This window comes from Meles meles, chromosome 6 (genome assembly GCF_922984935.1).
Source record: "Meles meles chromosome 6, mMelMel3.1 paternal haplotype, whole genome shotgun sequence".
Taxonomy (NCBI): domain Eukaryota; kingdom Metazoa; phylum Chordata; class Mammalia; order Carnivora; family Mustelidae; genus Meles; species Meles meles.
The window spans coordinates 64,733,527-64,755,568 of NC_060071.1; the positions used below are offsets into that span (position 1 = coordinate 64,733,527).

Genomic DNA, 22,042 nt, shown 5'->3' on the forward strand with positions numbered 1-22,042 from the left:
GTTATCTACTAAATCAGATCAACAGGTTACACTGATAATTTGAAGATCTGTAGCACAAATAGCAGGACCAGGCCAAATAAATGCACTTCATATTCTAATAGATGGAAATAAGACCAAAGAGAAGTGAGATGTAAATTCTCACATGAACACCACAGTAACATTTCATTCACTCAGCCATTCAATTGCTGAACTCTTAAGCACAGTGCAGACAGGTATTTCCTTCAGAGGATTCAGTTTAATAGAGGAGGTGAGACTCAAATAACAATAAAAAGCACACTTGGGAAGTCACTTAAAAGAGGAACAGGGGGGGTGCCTGGGTGACTCAGTGGGTTAAGCCGCTGCCTTCGGCTCAGGTCATGATCTCGGGGTCCTGGGATCGAGTCCCGCATCGGGCTCTCTGCTCAGCAGGGAGCCTGCTTCCCTCTCTCTCTCTCTCTCTGCCTGCCTCTCTATCTACTTGTGATCTCTCTCTGTCAAATAAATAAAATAAAATCTTAAAAAAAAAAAAAAAAAAGAGGAACAGGGCTGCCTGGGTGGCTCACTGGGTTAAAGCTCTGCCTTCCGCTCAGGTCATGATCCCAGGGTCCTGGGATCGAGCCCCACATCGGGCTCTCTGCTCGGCAGGGACCCTGCATCCCTCTCTCTCTCTGCCTGCCTCTCTGCCTACTTGTGATTTCTGTCAAATAAATAAATAAAATCTTTGAAAAAAAAAAAAGAGGAACAGATAAAGTACCATGGGAATTCAGGAAAAAATGAATATTTATGAGTGTTAGACATGTTAAATGTCATATAACAAATCAGTCTATCTATCAGTCTATCTACTATCTACTTAGTTATAAATATCTACATCTTTGATGAGGAAACAGCAGGTGGAAGATCCTTCTATGTATTTGTGACCCAAAGAACAGAAAACATGTAGTCTAATGACCATATAAAATTTACTGTTTACAACTTCCCACCAAAAAAAAAAAAAAAGAAAAGAAAAAGGAAAAGGAAAAAAATCCAAGTCAAATGGCTCCACTGGTGAATTTTATCAAACATTTAAAGTAGTATTAATACCAATCCTTCACAAACTTCCTGATCGCAGAAGAAAGAACAACTGCCACATCATTCTTTGTGGCTGGTATTACCCTGATCCCAAAGCCACCGAAAGACATCACAAGAAAACTACAGGCTAATATCCCTTACAGAAACAAATCCCTTACAGAAACAAAAATCCTCGATAAAATATTAACGACTAAATCCAGCAACATATAAAAATTATAAGCCATTAACAAGTAGAATTTATCCTAGGAATGGAAAGTTTATAGAACATCTGCAAATCAATCAATGTACTATAACACATTAATATAACGAAGGATAAAAACTACTTGAGCACATCTCAATTAATACATTAAAAAAGACCTGAAGAAGGCAGTACCATTTCAAAATAAAAGCGCTCAACAAACTAGAAGTAGAAGGGAACTCCCTCAATCTGACAGTGATTACAAAACACTCAAAAAAAAATCCTTCCAATGGTGAAAGATAGAATGCTACCCCCCTTAAAATCAGGAATAAGACAAGGTTGTCTACTTTTATAACTCATATTCAACTGTACTTAAAGTTCTAGCCACAGCAATTAGGAAAACAAAACAAAACAAATTAAAATAAACATCACCCAGACTGGAAAGAAGTAAAACTATTTCTTACAGATTCTTATAGATAATCCTAAAGAATGCACTAAAAAATTATTGTAACTAACAAACAAGCTCAGTAATCTTACAGACTGTAGGACCAATACTCAAAAATCAGTAATATTTTTATATATTTTATATTGAAAATAAAATGAAAATAATTCCATTTACAACAGCATCAAAAAGAATAAAATATGAAAGAGGAAGGAAGGAAGGAAGGAATAGAAAGGGAGGGAGGGAGGGATACGAACTTTGGAATAAATTTAACCAAAAAACTGCAAGACTTGTATATATATACTGAAAACAAGACATTATTGAAAAAAAATTAAAGAACTACACAAATGAGAAAACATTCTATGGTTCTTGGATCAAATGATTTAATATTCTGAAGATGGTAATGATATATAGAATAAATGTAACACCTATCATAACTCAAGCTGGCTTTTTTGCAGTAATGGACAAGCTAATCCTAAAAATTCGTATAGAAGGGCAAGGGCCATAAGAGAGCCAAAACAATCTTGACAATGAAGAATAAAGCTGAAGGACTCAAACTTCCACTTTCAAAACTTATTACATAGCTGCAGCAGTTAAGGTGTGTGCTAGGACATAAGGCTAGACATATCGATCAATGGAACAGAATTTAGAGTCCAAACAATAAACCCTTACCTTTAGAGTCAACCAATTACCAACAAGCCTGTCAAGGTAATTAAATGCCGATTACCAACAAGCCTGTCAAGATAATTCAATAGCCTTTTCAATAACTGGTACTGTGACAATTAGATAGTCACATGCAAAAAAATGAACTTGGATCTCTTCTTTACACAAAAATTAACCCTAAAGAGATCACAGACATAAATTTAATTTACTATAAAACCTGTATTAGGAAACAGAAGTAAGTCTTCACGACCTCGAATAAGGTAATGGTTTCTCAGATATTATACCAGTAACAAAACAACAAAAGGTAAACTATTTTACCTTTTTTATTTTACCAAACCATATTGGACTTCATCAAAATTAACTTTAGTGCTATAAGCAAAGCTACCAAGAAACTGAAAATCAATAATTGGGAGAAAGATTTCCAAATCATATATTGGATAAGGGACTGGTATCCCAAATGTATTTTTTAAGAACTCTTGAAACTCAATAATAAAATGGCAAATAACCTTATTTTTAAATGGCCAAAGAATGTGAATAAACATTTCTCCAGAGGAGATATACTAATGGCTAATAAGCACATGAAAAGAAGCTTTAACATCATTAGTCACAGGGAAATGTAAATCAAAAACACAGTGAGAAAATACTTAGCACCTACTAGTATAGATTTTAAGAAAGATCAAAACAGCTGACAAGATGTGGACAAACTGGAACCCTCTCCTATACTACTGGTGGAAATGTAAAATGGTGTAGCTATTTTGGAAAAGTGCAGCAGTTCCTCTAAAGGTTAAACATAAAGTTACCATATGTAACTTCTGGGTATACCCAACACAAATGGAAACACAAGTCCACAATAAAACTTAGACATGAATCTTCATAGCAACATTCACAATAGCCAAAAGGTGGAAACAACTTAAATGTCCATCAAGTGACAAATGGATAAAATATGATATATCCACCTAATGGAATATTTCTTGGCAACTGAAACGAAACGAAATACTGATTGATGCTCCAACATGGATGAATCCTGAAAACATTATGCTACGTAAATAAGCTACTCAACCAAGGCCTCATATTGTAAGATACCATTTATAAGAAATAACCAGAAAGGGGCAGCTGGATGGCTCAGCGGCTTAAGCCTCTGCCTTTGGCTCAGGTCATTATCTCAGGGGTTCTGGGACTGAGCCCCATATCGGGCTCTGTGCTCTTCCCCCTGCCCCGCCTGCCTCTCTGCCTACTTGTGATCTCTCTCTCTGTCAAATAAATAAATACATAAAATCTTTTAAAAATAAATAAATAAATAACCAGAAAAAGGCAACTCTGGAGATTAATGGTTGCATGGGGGAGAGGGGTTGCCAACTGTGGCACTACAGCAGTGGCAGGATGAGAAGTAACCGCTAATGGGTAGGGGTTCCTTTTGGGCTGGTGTAAATGTTTTAAAGTTAGACTCTGGTGGCTGGCATAACTCTGTGACTATAACTAAAGACAATGAATATACTAAAACCATATATACTTTATTTTATTTATATTTTATTTATTTGAGAGAGAGCGAGCAAGCACAAGCGGGGGTGGGAAGGTTGGTGGTGAGGGGGGGTGGCAGTCAGTGGGAGAGGGAGAAGCAGGCTCCCCTGCTGAGCAGGCCTCCGAGGCCAGATAGGCAGCCCTAGATCCCTAGACCCTGGGATCATGACCTGAGCCAAGGACAAACACTTAACGGACTGAGCCACCAAGTGCCCCACCCATATATAATTTACATGGGTGAATTTTACAGACTGGGAGTTATATCTCAATAAACATGTTAAAAATGTATTATTTCTGTACAGGACAAAATAATACAGATAAAAAGTAAATGATAAATTGTGAAAAAAATTTACAACAGTTTACCAATTTAAATGTCATACAGAGGGTTCTTATAAAAATTTTGAGTTAGTGTAAGACCTCTAAGAACACAGAACCCATCCAAAAACTTTGTTTAAAGAGACAGTTATTATTATGCTAAGTAACTAAATTTAAATAAAAAAGTGAAGTGATGGTTATGCTAATTAACAAATTTAAATTTTTTTTAAAATTTAAAAAATTTTGTTACCATTATCCCATTTATGGATGAGGAACCATGTTATTTACACATTTTAAGTAACTTTTATTTAACAGGGATTGTGGATTTGAATATAGATAATCTGAACCCCAAACTCTCATAATTTTTTTTAAGATTTTATTTATTCATTTTTAGAGAAAGCAAGAGAGATCACAAATGGAGAGGCAGAGGGAGAAGCTGACTTGCCATTCAGTGGAGAGCCCGATGTAGGGCTCAATCCCAGGACCATGTATTGCATATAATTTTTTCAAATGAAAAATTATGAAGGCTGGGGCACCTAGGTGGCTCAGTAATTAAGCATCTGCCTTCAGTTCACGGGGATAGAGCCCAGCATAGGTATCCCTGCTCAGTGGGACGTCGGCTTCTTCTGTTCCCACTCCCCCAGTTTGTGTGTTCCCTCTCAAGCTGATTGTCTCTCTCTCTCTGTTAAATAGATAAAAATCTCAAAAAAGAAAAAAAAAGAAAAATTATGAAGATTTTTAAATTGAGGGGCACCTGCCTCTCTGCGTACTTGTGACCTCTGTCAAATAAGTAAATAAAATCTTAAAAAGAAAAAAAAATTTTTGAATTGAGGTTTAACTTATATGTTGAAACAAATATTAATAAAGTTTGATGAGTTTTGAGATATGCATACATAAACCTAATTAATATCCGTATCAAGATACATAAGAATAGCAAAATTACCCCCAGAAAGTTCTCTCAGGCTTCCGTTTCCACCCAGTCAACTGCTCCAACCCTAGAGGCAATCACTATTCTGATTTCCAGCACCACAAATGAACTAATATCTTTTTTCTTTTTAAAGATTTTATTTGTGGGGCGCCTGGGTGGCTCAGTGGATTAAGCCGCTGCCTTCGGCTCAGGTCATGGTCTCAGGGTCCTGGGATCGAGCCCCGCATCGGGCTCTCTGCTCTGCAGGGAGCCTGCTTCCTCCTCTCTCTCTGTCAAATAAATAAAAGAATCTTCAAAAAAAAAAAAAAAACTATTTAAAGATTTTATTTGTTATTTGAGAGAGAGATCACAAGAAGGCACAGAGACAGGCAGAGACAGAGAGAGGGAAGCAGGCTCCCTGCTGAGCAGAGAGCCGATGCCCGATTCAATGCGGGACTCAATCCCAGGACCCTGATATCATGACCCGAGCCAAAGGCAGAGGCTTAACCCACTGAGCCACCCAGGCGCCCTGAACTAATTTCTAGTACGCTCTAGAAATTTAGAAAAAGAGAATTATATTGCACATATGCTTTTGTGTCTGGATTCTTTTTTTTTTTAAGATTTTATTTTTTTATTTGACAGAGAGAGAGAAAGAGAGAGACAGCAAGAAAGGGAACACAAGCAGGAGTAGGAGAAGGAGAAAAGGCTTCCCGCAGAGCAGGGAGCCGGATGTGGGGCTCGATCCCAGGACCCTGGAATCATGACCTGAGCCGAAGGCAGGCGCTTAATGACTGAGCCACCCAGACACCCCCTGGATTCTTTTCTGAGATTCATCCATGTTACTGCATACATCAGGAATTCACTACTTTTTGTTGCTGGATCAGATTCCATTATAAGAATGAATATAACCACAGTTTATTTGTTCACCTATTGATGGATATTTGGGTTTTCAATTCACTTTGGGTAAATTCCTGGGAATGGAACTGCTACGCCATGGAGAGATATATGTTTAATCTTATAACAAACCATCAAACAATTTTTCAAAAACGGTTCTAATATTTTACATTCCCACCAACAATGAAAAACAGTTCTAGTTGCTTCTCAACTTTGCCCACACACCTGGTGTTATGACAGTGTCTCATTGTGATTTTAATTTGTACAACCCTGCCGACTGATGACCTTTTCACATGCTTATTGGCCATTTATATAAATTCCCTTATGAAATATGTGTTTTTTTTACATTTGAAAAAGCTGTAGTCTTGTTACAATTGAGCTACAGAAGTCCTTTTTATATTATAGATATAATTCCTTTGTCAGACATATGTGTTACTATTATTACATGTTCATGGACTGGAATATTATTAGTAAGATGTTAATTCTCTCCTATATATGCCCTCTTATCTACAGATTTCAAATCCAATCCCAGAAGGGTTCTTCAAAGAAACTGACACGCTCAGCCTAAAATTTATATGGAAGAGCAAAATAGTTCAGTATATGTGCTGCCGAAGCGAGCACTGGAAGAGCAAAATAGTTCAAACAAGTCTGAAAAAGGTGAACAAAACTGGGAGTTCACACTATCTGATTACAAGACTTGATAAAAGTTACAGTAGTTAAGATGGTATACTGCACTGGCCTAAGGACAGACAAACCAATGGTACAAAACAGAGTCCAGAAAAAAGACCCACACTTAACATGATCACATCGATTTTTTTTATTTTTTTTTAAAGATTTTATTCATTTATTTGACAGAGAGGACACAGCAAGAGAGGGAACATATGCAGGAGGAGTGAGAGAGGGAAAAGCAGGCTTCCTGCTGAGCAAGGAGCCCGATGTGACCCTGGGATCACAACCAGAGAGGAAGGCAGATGCTTAACAACTGAGCCACCCAGGCGCCCCCAGTCACACTGATTCTTGAGAAACAATTTAACAGGGAAAGAAAAGTTTTTCCAAGAAATGGTGCTGAAACAACTGGAAAGCCATATTTGAGGACTTGGGGGGTGAACCTCAAACTCCTACCTTATACCATATACAAAAATGAAGTGAAAGATTAACCACAGACTTAAGTATAAAGCTAAAATGATAGCGCTTCTAAAAGAAAACATTTAGAACATATCTTTGTCAGCTGGAGTAGGCAAAAATTTCTTAGGACACAGGGGCTCAGCTGGCTCAGATGGTTTAGCGTCTCACTCTCGGTTTCAGCTCAGGTCACAACCTCAAGTTCATGAGACGAAGCCCTGCACTGGAATCTGCCCTCAACCTGAGAGTCTGCTGGGAATTTTCTCTCTGCCTCTCCCTCTGCCCTTGTTCTCTCTCCCCAAAAAAAACAAATTACTAAAATCTTTAAAAAAAATTTCTTAGGGCACAGAAGGACTAACCATAAGAGAAAATACTGATAAACTGCCTTAATGAAAACTAAAAATGTCTATATAAAAAATTGTTGGGGTGCCTGGGTGGCTCAGTGGGTTAAGGCCTCTGCCTTCAGCTCAGGTCATGATCCCAGGGTCCTGGGATCGATCCCCACAGAGCCCCACATCGGGCTCTCTGCTCAGCGGGGAGCTTGCTTCCCCTTCTCTCTCTGCCTGCCTCTCTGCCTACTTGTGATCTCTGTCTGTCAAATAAATAAGTAAAATCTTTAAAAAAAATTGTTAATCACTCTTTGGTTTTATTCTTTATCAGTTTGTAAGGATATTTAAAAAAAATCAGTCTGGGGGCACCTGGGTGGCTCAGTGGTTAAGCCTCTGCTTTTGGCTCAGGTCATGATCTGAGCGTCCTGAGATCAAGCCCCACATCGGGCTCTGCTCATCAGGGAGCCTGCTTCCCCTTCTCCCTCTCTACCTGCATCTCTGCCTACTTGTGATCTCTGTCAAATAAATAAATAAAATCTTAAAAAAAAAAATCAGTCTGCAGAGGGCAATGCAAATAATATGTAATCAAGCTAAATGGCCCCATTTGTAACTCTATACCAAATAAAGGTACAGATTTCCTCTAACACAAATTTTATAACTTCATCAGGATTCTCATGGAAGTCTGAGGAGCTCCAAGGCCACCAGATTTACTCCAAAAGATTCTGGTATACTTTTTCTATTGCAGCTCAAATTAGGATTCAACTTCCAGCCATGGCCTCAAAAGTATTTTTTTGTGCTCTCCCAGTACCAGTCTAAGGTAGACACTAAAAGCTCGCACAATATCCGCTGTGCATAACTAGTATTCTTACTGATAAACAAGAGTGTCTTCCCTAACTCACGATTATTTTACAGAAAGTAAGAATTCAGTGTATGCTAAAAGTAGCAAACTAAGTAACCCTCTTTCTCTTAGTTGTGTATATATCACTGTGATTGTTCTTAACCCTAGGTCTTTCTATGTTATCTTCTTATCTGCTGTTTGGTAAATAAGGAATCATCCGCAATACCAGAAGCCACTGGAACTCTTGGTACCAGAATACTTCCCTTTGGTTCACAGTGTGGATGCCTATACTAAGGCACAAAGTCTATGAAAACTGTTTTTCTTTGGTTTCCTTTTTTAAAAAATCTCAATTAAAATGGACTAAATTAGCAAAATATCAAAAAATACAGGGGGAAAAATAAATACTCAAAAAGAAAACATAATTCTGGACAGCATAAATATTGGTAAGAAATTTAATGAAATTCTCATTTAAATCATCTTTTCTCTAACTAGTAAAATTTGTATGAATCCAATAAGTTGAAATAAAGGTTACAAGTGACTATTTTGCCAAAATGAAATTAAAATATCTTCCAGCAATTCTATAAAAAATAATTGGAAAAAGAAGTTTTTCATGAATATTTTGAGAAAGTAACAGTAATTAGGTTTCACAGGGTATTCATTTCCTGCTCACCATATTACACAATTTAACAAAAAATAAGCTCACTGGGTTAGCTGAAAAACATTCCTGCATTCACTAAAATATTTTAGTGAAATCTTTCAGTTAATCTTAACAATTAAAAAAGCTTCCAAAGCCAGCCTCAGTTGAGAACAGAAACTCTAGTACAGCAAGTTGGGAGGGGAAGATAAGGGACCAACACTGAGGGCACACTAGTGTGGGGGGCTTTTCTGTCCTAAGTGCTTTCATAATAATACTAGCCCGTTTAATCATCACAATAATTCAAATCTTCTCATTTTAGTTAAGCTGAAGAATTTACCCAAGCCAGAATTAGCACTCAGATGTATTGCTGGTGACACCAAATTCCCAATTCTTCACCACCAGACTGCTGTGACAAAAACAAAGCCACCTCCTGACTTGGATGACCACACCTCCTAGTTGGTTTGCCCAAGACCTTTTAAGTTCACAATCCTAGGCATAATTACTAATGGTCCCTCATCCTTCACTTTGAAAAGTATCCACAGTTGAACCATAAATTTTTGGTCAACTTAGCACACGGCAAATAAGAAGTAAATAAATCACAAAGCGCTCTTTAAATAAAACCCTAGTTGAACCAAAACTTTCCTTTCAGACCACAGAACATTCACTAAAAGGTTACCATATACCAGACACTGTTGAGGAAAAGACCTTGTCCTCAAGGAACAAAGGCAGACAAAGCAATCTGCTCAAAGGAATCACTATAATAGCGTGGGTACTGCCTAGGAAATTAACAAGCCCCAGAGTTTACCCTAAACACCAAGTGTCAGAAATAACAACACCTGCATTTTATTTTTTAAGATTTTATTTATTTTATTTGATAGACAGAGATCACAAGTAGGCAGAGGCAGGCAGAGAGAGAGGAGGAAGCAGGCTCCCCGCCAAGCAGAGAGCCCAACGCGGGGCTCAATCCCAGGACCCTGGGATCATGACTTGAGCGGAAGGCAGAGGCTTTAACCCACTGAGCCACCCAGGCGCTCCAACACCTGCATTTTAAACAGAATGAGGAACTCCTGGCTAAAAAAGGATAGCCTTTTCATAAATTTCAAAAATGGCAAAATATTTTGGCCTACCTCAAAGGCATATTGTGAGGAAGAAAAAAATGCTTATCCACATTTCCCTGTGTTAATATTCTTCATTAATGACACTGGATTATTATACCAAAATGAAATGTCACCCCCCCCCCTCAAAAATCAATTACAATGCATATGCTCTCCTCTAGGAAAGTACCATTTCAACTTCCTATAAGAGTATCTTCACCAATATATGGAAAAAAATATCTTATCCGAATAATAAAAGAAATATCTTTACTAGCACAACTGTCTCTATGGAGTTCTATGGTATACACTACAGACAGAACCTTTGGTCCAACAAGTTTAATCTTTATTTATTAAACACTTAGGGTTTATTTATTACCAAATAAAAAATCCAAAAGGGAAGTACTGTTTCCTGAGGTATCTAATGGACCTTTCCACAGGGTAACTTAAAAAAAAAGTTTGTTTTTTTAAAGTTATGCTATGTTAGAGGTCCCAAGGTTCTATTTTCATTAAGTCTTGCAGTGAAAAGCACCCATTTAATAACAATTTATCAAATTAAAAATTTGAAAACAGCTATAGATCTCTTACTGAAGAACCAGTTATTTCAACAAATTTCACAGCTAGATCCATGAAAACACTTAGCTTTTCCAGGGAATGAGACAGCTGAGAAAAAGACACTCCCATAGAAAAGAGAAATTAAAGGACTGAACTCAGAAGCCCAGAAAATGTGAGCAACTCATTTCATTCCTCAGCAAAGCGAAGATAATATTAGCTTGCTGAACAGTTACTTGTGAAAAAGAGAGATGCCTCACAAATTGCTGGGAAATTTCAGCTATCAGTTCCATACAGTTAATCCTCCATTATTATATGAGTGATGGTGAAAGGTTATTACTAAGAATAAAAAGTAAGAGGTATCTATAAACAGCCAATGTTCCAAAAATCACTTCTATATTTAGTTTTCGTATACTAAAAGTCAGTTTCATTTTGAAAGTGAACACACCAACAGAGAAGTCGTCTTGAACTGTGTTCTCCAAAGAAGCCCGAGAAATCAAAGTTCAGGTAATTCATGCTAGGTACAAAACATCTGTAAATAAGCACAAGTTGAATTGTATACTAAAGGGATCTTGCTTTTCATTCATTAGATTATTTCAGTTACTTAAGTGTGTTATGAGTTTATTAACACTAAATGTATTTACTCTCACTCTCTTCATTATACAGTCTATACAGTCAATTGGAACAAGGATGTGTACATCAAACTACCCTCAATGAACACTTGTTAAATTGAAGTTAGACTTTTTCCTCTATTCAAGAAGTTTGGGGTGTAGGGAAGGAGACTCCATTACAAACAATTCCAAGTGGGATTCCAAATTTGTTACTTTGTTTTATCAAATACTACTGTAATAAGGAGGCTATATACACATTCTATTGAAAGCTAAGGGATGCCTGGGTGGCTCAGTCGGCTAAGTGTCTACCTTCGGCTCAGGTCATGATCCCAGGGTTCTGGGATAGAGTCTGCATCAGGCTCCCTGCTCAGTGGGGAGTATGCTTCTCCCTCTCCCTCTACCCCACACCTGCTCATGCTCTCTCTCTCAATAAATAAAATTTTAAAAAAGCTATGACCAAACATTTTATATGCATACGTACTTTATATATACATTAACTCATTTAATCATTTTATGATATAGGCAGTATTATAACCTTCATTTTAGAGATAAAGAAAGTGAGCTTAAGGAACCTGCCCAAGGTCACACAGCCAGAAGTGTCAGAGCCAGGTCTGAAATCCAAGAAGTCTGACTCCAAAGTCCTGTATGCTTAAACTCCAGTATTGTCTGAACAATCTCAAGCAAACCAGTGGCTCCGATGATATAAAACTAAGCTAATGCACCATTCCATACAGTATATTCATTTACTCAAGAACTTATTCAGAGCATTTTAGACTCAAAAATAATGATTTTATATTATGGGTTATAATCCCAATGCTGCCCAGTTTATTTTGCTGTTGAAATCATTCCAGTTTTGGCCGCTGAGAGCTCTTTCAGCTGGCTCCTAGGCCCCTCTGACATATCTTCCTCATTATGGGGCTGGGTGATGGTGGTGGTGGTGGTGGTGGTTGTTGGTGGTGGTGGTGGTAGGTGGTTGTTGTGAGAGCACTTCCTTACTTTCTGACACTACAAGATGTTCCAGGCTCATCTTGCAGATTTCCTGCCCAGTCCTAGAATCAGCCATTTCTCCAAGGAGCTCTTGTCCCTTGTATTAGAAACTAACATCTGGGTTCTAGGTGTTGCTCCTGGGTTTCTTTTAATCTCAGCTGATACAGCACAGTGTGTCGGTATAATCCCAAGAATGTATACAGGTATATAAGCATTTCAATATGTAACCATCTGTACTAAGCTAAACATGAGTTTATGCTCATGTTCCCAACTCTAATCTATTACCACATGAAGCATTTTAGCCTTCTCCCCTTGCTTATCTGTAAATTCAGACCCTAATAGTGAGAAGCCTGTCTCTTAACCATCTATTTACTAATTGTTCACTTGCAGTATACACACGTAACAGTATCAAAATTAACCTGCACCTTCATGGGATACAACTTTATCAATTAGACTACAGTGCTTATATGAAATTCCTTGCCTTAGATTCCACTTATTTCCAAGGTTACTTAGGTCAACACACCCCTTCTTCCCTTTTTAGTAAGGTTATTTCATACATTTCTAATACAACTAGATTCCCTTGTCACAGCCTGCATTCTTTCCCAGGACCTCTTTACCTCCTAAATGATGTTTAATTTGCACAAAGTTAAAGTTTACTTTGTGCTGTAAAGGCCTATGGGTTTTGAAAAATTCATAACATCATATCCACCATTAAGGTATCCAGTAGAATAGTTTTATCAAGCAGTATTTTAACTAAATTACATGGTACTAGGAGCACCTGGTGGGCTCGGCCTGTAGAACATGCAACTCATCTCAGGGTCATGGGTTGAAGCGTACTTAAAAAAATAGTAATAAATTACAAGGTACTACAATCCTCTATGGAAGCAACGTGGTTGGGTAGAGAAGCTGAAGTCAAGAGCTGTGACTTTAATGCTATTGACAAGCCACAGATAGACTCTAGGACTATCGGCTATTCTATCAGGGTCCCAAGAGCCTCACCATAAAATGAATGAGTTCAATTAGACAATTACATATATACAGCATTCATTAAACAGTGTTATCAGGGAAGGTGCCAACCATTTAACACAGATTATCTTACTCCTAACAACTATATGAAACAGATACAATTATCTCCATTTAAAGATGACACTAAGGGGTGCCTGAGTGGCTCAGTTGGTTAAGAGTCTGCCTTCAACCAGGGTCATGATCTCTGGGTCCTGGGATTGAGCCCTCCATCAGGTTTCCTGATCAACAGGGGTCTGCTTCCTTCTCTCTCTCTCCCCCTCTGCCCTCCCCACCACTTGTTCTCTCTCTCAAATAAATAAAATCTCAAGGGGAAAAAAAATGACATTAAGTCTTCATACTAACTTGCAGAAGATTACCTAGCCAGGGAGTTACAAAGACTCTAGAGCAGGAGTCAGGACAATATGGCCTACATGTCAAATCCAGCCTACCACTGACTGTTGTATTCTTGATAGGTAAAAATGGTTTTTACTTTTATTTAAAGAAAAATTTTATTTATTTATTTGTTTGACAGAGATCACAAGTAGGCAGAGAGGCAGGCGGGGGGCGGGGGGGAGAGGAGGAAGCAGGCTCCCCGCTGAGCAGAGAGCCCGATGAGGGACTCGATCCCAGAACTCCAGGATCATGACCTGAGCCGAAGGCAGAGGCTCAACCCACCGAGCCACCCAGGTGCCCCTGAAATTAAAATTTTAGTGCCCATAAATAAAGTTTTGTTGGAACACAGCCCCCCTCATTCACTTATATATTGACTATAGCTGCTTTCCCATTGTAGAAGGGCAGAGTTGAGAGGCTGCCACAGGGAAGGTATGACCAGCAAAACACAGATTTATTATTTGACCATTTACAGGAAAACATTTCCTAGCCTTGCTCTAGAGCCTGGGTCTACTACTACATTCTAAGAATGACCCTAAAAACAGCAGACTATTATTAAATTAGAATAACATCCAAGACAGAAACATTTTAGACACTGAACTAAAACACTTAAAGTTGCTATACTACCTCTTTGAGTTATAATCTCAACTAAAAAGATACTTCTATTGACATCTAATAGTATTCATTACACCAACACAAAGATTAATACATTGCAACTATTTTCTTTATTGATATATTTTCCCTGCCTCATCTAAGAAAAAGATCTGAGATATTTTCTATTCAAAAAGCTCTTGATTTCAATACTTTATAAACTAAAACTTTAGAATAAACTAATTAAACTGCCAAAATAAAATGGTACTTTTAATTATAGGTAACACCTGTTGAGAGCACTATGTGCCAGAGACCATTCTAAGCAATTACTCATTTATGCCATTTCTCACAATTATCCTCTATGAAGTAGGTACAATTATTCTCCTAATTTAATAAATGAAGAAACTGAAGCTTAAATAGCTTTCCAAAGGTTTGAAAGTTAGTAAGAGGGAGAGTTAAAATTCAAACCCAGGTAACCTGGCTCTAAGATCTAAAAAAGGCTCAGCTTTAATACACTGCCACTGGATTACAATGCTTCTGTTTAAAAAAGGCAGAGTAGGTCCTTTAAACAAATGAAGACAACGTCACAATAAATTTTTTTAAGAAGACTAAAAGTATAGTGACTAACATTACACACACACACACACACACACACACACACACACACACCCCAAGACTAAAAACTAAAGTGCCATTGGATGCCCAGTCCATTAAGTGTCTCAGTCCATTAAGTGTCTGCCTTCGGTTCAGGTCATGATCCCAGAGTCCTTGGATTGAGTTCCACATCCCCACAATGGGCTCCTTGCTCAGTGGGGAGCCTGCTGTTCCCCTGCTTGTGCTCTCTCACACATGCCCTCTGACAAATAAATAAATAGCCCCCCCAAAACAAACAAACAAAAACCAGGGGTGCCTGGGTAGCTCAGTAGGTTAAGCCTCTGTCTTCTGCTCAGGTCATGATCTCAGAGTCCTGGGATGGAGCCCCTCATTGAGCCCCACATCGGGCTCTCTGCTCAGCAGGGAGCCTGCTTCCCCCTCTCTCTCTGCCTGTCTCTCTGCCTTCTTGTGATCTCTCTCTGTCAAATAAATAAATAAAATTTTTAAAAACAAGCAAACAAAAAACAAAAACAAAACTAAGTATCACTAATTTATATCAGCAACTCAAAAGAATCTTTAGGTTCATACCTCTATATGGCACCTAGAGTTTTCATAACCATGGGTTTATCTTTGCAGAACCCCTCTGTACTTTCCATACATACACCTGGATTAATTCACTTGTACATTCCCAGAGTCTACCCCACAGTCCCTTGAGTGTGGCAGATGTTCAACAAACTGTTGTTGGAAGGGTCAAAAAGCACTCATTAGGTGTTCGATAAATATTTACTGAATGAACAAAATGAGGAGTTTCATAAACCATTAAGTACAAGCATCATTAAATAGTTTGTTGACCTGAAATGAACTAGGACTGGATCGCTAAAGTTCTGGCTTTGTAACCCTTACATTGTGAGTGGTTTGTTCTTGAGCCTTAACCACCTTCTATGCTAGTAAGTTTCATAAACAAACCACTCATTATACACCTGTCAAACAATATTCATCTTTCAAGCTAGTTCTAATTTTCCAGGATTATCATTCATGTTTTTCCTAATCCCATTTAATTTAATCAGTCCATCCCAGTCTTCATCATTCCATCATCGAGTCAAATTTATCTTCACATTGAAAGCCTTACCACTGCCTTCATCATTTATACTGCCATTTTCTGGAAACTTCCATCCTGCTTAATTTATTCTTCCTTGAGGTGCAATAATTGGAATCCTTTCTATAATCTAAGAGTGGATGTATTATGGTTTTGTACCAAGATAATGTCCATTTTTGTATTTTCTTTTTCGTACCTCTCCAGGGAATGACTAACATTTTGTTGACTTTCAGGCAACACACACTCAGGCAACATTCTCAGGAATAAAGTGACCAGAACATTCTTTTTACTATACTGATGCTCATTAGCCATTTTTCTGTTTATGTACAAAACTATGAAAGATTCACCCACAATTTATTCTACTGAGGTACTAACTTCTTACACAGAAGAGCTAGCTGTCACATAAAAACCTGAAGGTACTTTATTTGTTCTTTTACAAGAAGTAAGAATAGTGCTCGCTTCGGCAGCACACATACTAAAAAAAAAAAAGAAGTAAGAATAGTTTTAGTACCATTACCAAAAGACAAAACTCTGTACTTGAATATCCTGAGTAGATCCTATATGCCATATAGGTTGTTCCTTCCTACCACCTAACAAATAGTTTCCCTTCTCCCAAATCAAAACTAAATGTATGACATGGCCTTGGATGTGTTTATTTCCTCAAAGACAAAATAAACCAACATTCATCAATATGCTGTTTTATAGTTACAGTTAATATGTCATTTTATTTCATAAGTGAAAATCCTTGGGGCGCCTGGGTGGCTCAGCGGTTTAAGCCTCTGCCTTCCGCTCAGGTCATGATCTCAGGGTCCTGGGATCGAGCCCCGCATTGGGCTCTCTGCTCAGTGGGGAGCCTGTTTCTCCCTCTCTCTCTGCCTGCCTCTCTGCCTACTTGTGACCTCTCTCTCTGTCAAATAAATAAATAAAATATTAAAAAAAAAAAAAAAGAAGTGAAAATCCTTATCTCTATTTTACATGTTAAGAGAACTGAAACTCAAAAAGGTTGAGGAGCTTGGGAACCTGGGTGGCTTAGTCAGTTAAGCATCCGACTCCACGCTCAGCAAGGAGTCACTTGAAGATTCCTTTTCCTTCTACCCTTCCCCTCACTCACATTCCCAAGTGCATGCTCTCTAAAATAAATCTTTAAAAAAAAAAAGGTTTAGCTGCTTACCCAGTGGGTAAGTGGGACTCAAATCCAAATCTTTTCTAGCCTAAAAACAATGTCTTTCCATTACACTACCAGGTTTCCCCTTAGCCAAACCATCCCTTGCTCTTTTGGTAAGTCAACCTCATGTTACTGTGAACATCAATTTAAGAGTCAATCATTCTACTTGTTAGAAAAACCACTGGTTCGGGGTGCCTGGGTTGCTCAGTGGATTGAGCCTCTGCCTTCGGCTCAGGTCATGATCTCAGGGTCCTGGGATCGAGCCCCACATCTGGCTCTCTGCTCAGAGGGAGCCTGCTTCCACCTCTTTCTCTGCCTGCTGCTCTGCCTACTTGGAATCTCTCTCTGTCAAATAGATAAATAAAATCTTTTAAAAAAGCAAAACAAAACAAAATACTGGTTAGCCCCATATGAAATCACTTAGCTATGTGTCCATAAACTTGGGTGGAAAAAAATTTTCATCCTTATTTTCACTAACCCATAACTGAAATCAGCATTTCCTTCAATTCTGAATGTAGGCAGCACAGCAAGATATTAGACTTTCACTGGTTATTTAATTCAGTAGTACAAAGGAAATTTCTTATGTCATAAATTGTTTTCTAAATATGTGAGCTATATTTTATACATTTAAATGTCATATTCTGAAAAGGCATTCATAGGTTTCTTTAGACTGCAAAGGAGTCCAGGGCACATAAAAAACATTAGGAACCCTGCTCTACAGGGTTGCCTGGCTGGCTCAAGTTGGTAGAGCATGTGACCCTTGATCTCAGGGCTTGGGAGTTCAAGCCCCACACTGGGTGTGGAGCCTATTTTATAAAAAAGAAAAAGAAAAAAGAATCCTGCTTTATAGACTATCACACAGGCTATCAATCCTTGGTGGTGAAGGTTTATAAAAGCATGTCACACAGTTGATTTACTGTCTTCTAGGCCATTAAAAATATGGATAGCATTTAGCCCCAAAGATTTCTTTTTTTTTGGTATCTAACTTGTCAACTATTTACTATTACTAATCTCCTGGTGAAATCCTAACTCGAAAGATGATGGTATTAGGTGGGACTAGAGCCCTCATGATTAGGATTAGTGTCTATAATGTGTTTAGTAAGTATTAGCAACTATGCTCTTCTCATCCTCTGCATGCTACAGCCTATCATATCAAAATGCTTAGGCTTTTTTTTTTAAGATTTTATTTATTTATTTAATGGGAGGGAACACAAGCAAGGGGAGTGGGAGAGGGAGAAGCAGGCTCCCCGCTGAGCAGGGAGCTGATGCAGGACTTGATCCCAGGACCCTGAGATCAAGACCTGGGCTGAACACAGATGCTTAATGACTGAGCCACCCAGGTGCCCCCAAAATGCTTATGCTTAAGATTCAACTTTAAAACTTGTCATTAACTTCACTTATTTTCCCACACAAATTCTAAGTATCATAATAATTATCCTGTTCCAACCTCTTGAAAATTCACTGTGTCTCAGCATTTATATTTTGTGTGAACTTGTATGTTGACATGTTAAATCCCCAAACCAGTTTTAATCTTCTGGAGGGCAGAAAGGTGTCTCTTATTCCCTCCCCAGCCCTATGTCTACACAAGTAATAGCACTCAAAAGCTGTTATGATACCATTCCTTGGTAGTACTATGACAAATTCTTATTAAATAAAGTTATAACACCATAGTTTATGGTCTGTTGCTTATACTTAATCACATTTCCACCCCAATGTACTCAAAACATTTTTATTAGTCATAAAGTTTTCTAATGACATTTGTGTTCTTTACAGTTATTTCCTATTTAAAAGACTTAGATCTTTAAAAATTAGTTTGGGTTCTTCTGAAACAAAGAGGAAAAGAACACAGTAAACTAAAATAACAGAATTTAACCCTAAAAACACAAATTCATTTTATTATCTAGTAAGCATGTGAATTCTACCACATATAATAATCTCAAATTGCTGATTTAAAGGAACAGCTTGAGAATTTCAAGCAGAAAACACAAAGGGAATGGAATATTATTTGGCAACAAAAGGGAACGAAGTCCTGACACATGCTACTACAAAGCTGAACCTTGAGAGCATGTTAAGTAAAAGAAGCCAGTCACAAAAAGACACATTATTTCATTATTTTAGGATTCCCTTTGTATGCAATACCTGGAATAGGCAAATCTACAAAGACAGAATATAGATTAGTGATTGCTAGGGGCCAGGGGTAGGGCTGATGGGGGAGTGACTGCTAAGGGTGCTTCTTTTTGGAGTGATGAATTACATAGTGGTGAAAGCTGTACAACTCTGAGTATATGAAAAATCACAGAACTGTACACTTCAAAAGGGTGAGTCTTTTGGAATGTGAATTATATTGCAATAAAGTTCTTACTTATAAATAAATAAAATGCAGCCACTAGCAAACCACAATCAAAGGCTCCCTGGAAAAGGAAATCATGAAAGTCACTGACTGGAAAAGTAAGCTGGTTGTCTGTGATTTCAGAGAACTAAACCTACTAATTTCATCTCCAAATCCTAGCAACAAGTACTCCAACATGAAACTAGACAGTGTATGAATCAAAGGATTCGGCCACAGCTGGCTGTAAACTAAAATAGTGAGTGCCTTCTTGGGCTCTATCACTCCTAAACTGTAGGGGGCTTCCACCCTAGCTGATTACGGAAGTAGTAGTTTTCATCAGCAAGCCTCAAGAAGGAATGTCAAAATAGGATGACACTTGCCTGGACGTTCTACAAAAGCCCGAAAGACCACAGTGGGTGTCCCCTACACATTCCTAAGTATGTGCACGTGTTAGGCTGTCCCCACATAACACCAACAAGCAGCAAGCACCATTTACCCATATCCCAACTTGCTTCCCATAAACTGACATACTATCAAGGTCTTAGATCTCATTTGCGTAAGAGGACAAATAAAGCTCTCAAAGGGCTCCCACTCGAGCTCAACCAGCCCCCGCCCTGACCCACCCCACCCCCAAACCCACACACGTGTTAGCCCGACACCGCCCCACCGGGTCCCACGTGCACCTGGTCTAACACACTCCCCACGTGTGGGCGCCCCACGGGCTTCCTCGGCTATCTGAGGTCACCGCGTGACCCCGGGTCTCTAGAGGTATGAGAGGGGAGAGGACGAGGCCCAAGTCCCTGAGGTCCCAACCCTACGGGGAGTGTCCACACCCATCCTCCCCACTAACCCCAACAAATCCAAGGGCCGGGGGCGACGGCCCCTTTAAGACGCGGCCCAGTTGTCGCCTGCAGAGAGGGGCGCAACGGGGCCTACACAACCCCCCCCCTCCGTTCGCCCGCCCACGTCTAGTCGCCTCACCTCGGGCCGCCGGGCCCCGCCGCCGCGGCGGCGGCGGAGGGGGGGCGGGGTGCGGGCGGGGTCCGAAGGGGGGGGTCGCCCCGCCGACGGTGGAGCCGCGGTTCGCTCTCTGAGGCCGGGGGACGGTGAATGCGTTGGGCGTGGACGCTCCTAGCTCGCTCCCTCGGCGGCTCCTGGGACCCCAAGATGGCGGCGGCGCTGAGGCGGCTGCGGGCGCTGGGCCGGCGGCGGCGGCGGCCACTTTCACTCACTGAGAGGAGCGGAGCAGGGACACGGGGAGCCATGGCGGGGGGGAGGAGAGGCGCCATAGCCAGGCCAGAACAATCGAGCCGCTATTCAGCTAGCTTATCCCCGCCCCGCCCACGCTCACAGATCGTCGCCAGCCCGTGGCCTCCCGCAGTGCCGCTGCCGTCGGCCTCGTGCAGCTCGCACCCCGCAGCTGCCGCCTGACGCCCAGTGCGGACTGGGGTTCGGGGGGGAGACCCTGATCCATGCCATCTGAGTGCAGATTGGTCGGGGCTGGGACTGGCGAAGATTGCCGAAAGGCGGCGGGGAGGAGGAGGAGGATGTCATCGCTAGAGTGAGCAAGCAGATCTCGCGGGAGCAAATGTCGCGAGACCTCTCCAGTCCTGCAACCGCCAGAGAAAGGTTACTTTCCCCGGAAGTAACGTCAAACGAAACGGCCCGGGATCCTGGGAATGTTCGTTTCGGCAGGCAGGTGATGGGAGGGTGCTAGTCGTTCGTTTATTAGGGGGTCACTGAACACTGAGATCACTTGAGGGAAAGGTTAGGCTCGGGTATATTTTATCCTGTTTGTGGCCACTTTGGGCGGGGTTGTAGATTGTTGGGAAAGTGCCTGCCATGTAGAGCCGCTCTTTCAGTACAGTAAGTTTTGGGCTCCCTTTTACAGCTTAGGGGCCAAGACCACGATACTGTGGCACAGTTAGGCAAATGCCTAAGTGAAAGCTTCAGGATTCAAGGACTTGGGAACACACAGCCTGTCTACGGAAATGTCTTCCTGTTCTCTCACACCCACCCATCCCATTCAGCCTGATTTATCTGTGCCAACTCCACAGTTTTCAAGCCCCTCCCCCGCCCGCTACCCACATTTACTAAAGTTAGTGAGATTCAATTACCAGGGTTTGTGATTAGAAGTACCTAGTGTAAATCCTAACTGAAGATAAGGATTAGAATTTAAGTTAACTATGCTACAGTGTTTCAGTTCCCTCACATTTAATGCTTTTAATTCATTTCCATCTGGCCCTTAGCACAGAAACAGAATGGCGTTTCCATAAGGTTATTCACACTCTTCTTGTGCTAAATTTACTGCACTTCTGAAAGTTAATTTTGCTTAAAGGTGAAAATTCAGATAGTACCCTTTCTGGAAAAACGAAGAGGCTATAAGAAAACACACAAGTATCGGTTCATTGTGGGCGGTAGAGGAGAATAAACTAGAAGTTAAAGTGATTGGTGTATTATTATATGAGAAAGGTGGGAATAGGGGAGGAATGGGAACAAGGTTAATGGAATTGAGGACAGTCTGGCACATATTGTCGTATAGGACTTTTTGAACCATAGTTAAGTTTCATATACCTCCAAAAATAAACACCTAAAACCAACTAGGGTAGTATTATGATAGTGATACTAGTAACAATGAGCTGACTGTAGCATAGACAAAAAGGAAAAGAAGAAAGGGAATAAAATCAGTAAGCCCTAAGAGGGACCAAGATGTAGAATCTTTTAAAGTTCAGGTGTAGGGG

General features: G+C 39.8%; 1 protein-coding gene across 2 annotated transcripts in view; it reads right to left on the reverse strand.

Annotated features, from left to right (window-relative positions):
* INO80 (INO80 complex ATPase subunit) overlaps nucleotides 1-20,659 on the reverse strand; it is a 136,778-nt gene extending 116,119 nt beyond the window's left edge. For both annotated transcript variants that reach the window (XM_046008381.1, XM_046008380.1), the window contains exon 1: nucleotides 20,283-20,659. The gene's annotated coding sequence lies outside the window, so the exon portion shown is untranslated. The remainder of the gene's footprint in view (nucleotides 1-20,282) is intronic.
* Between the last annotated feature and the right edge of the window lie 1,383 nt (nucleotides 20,660-22,042).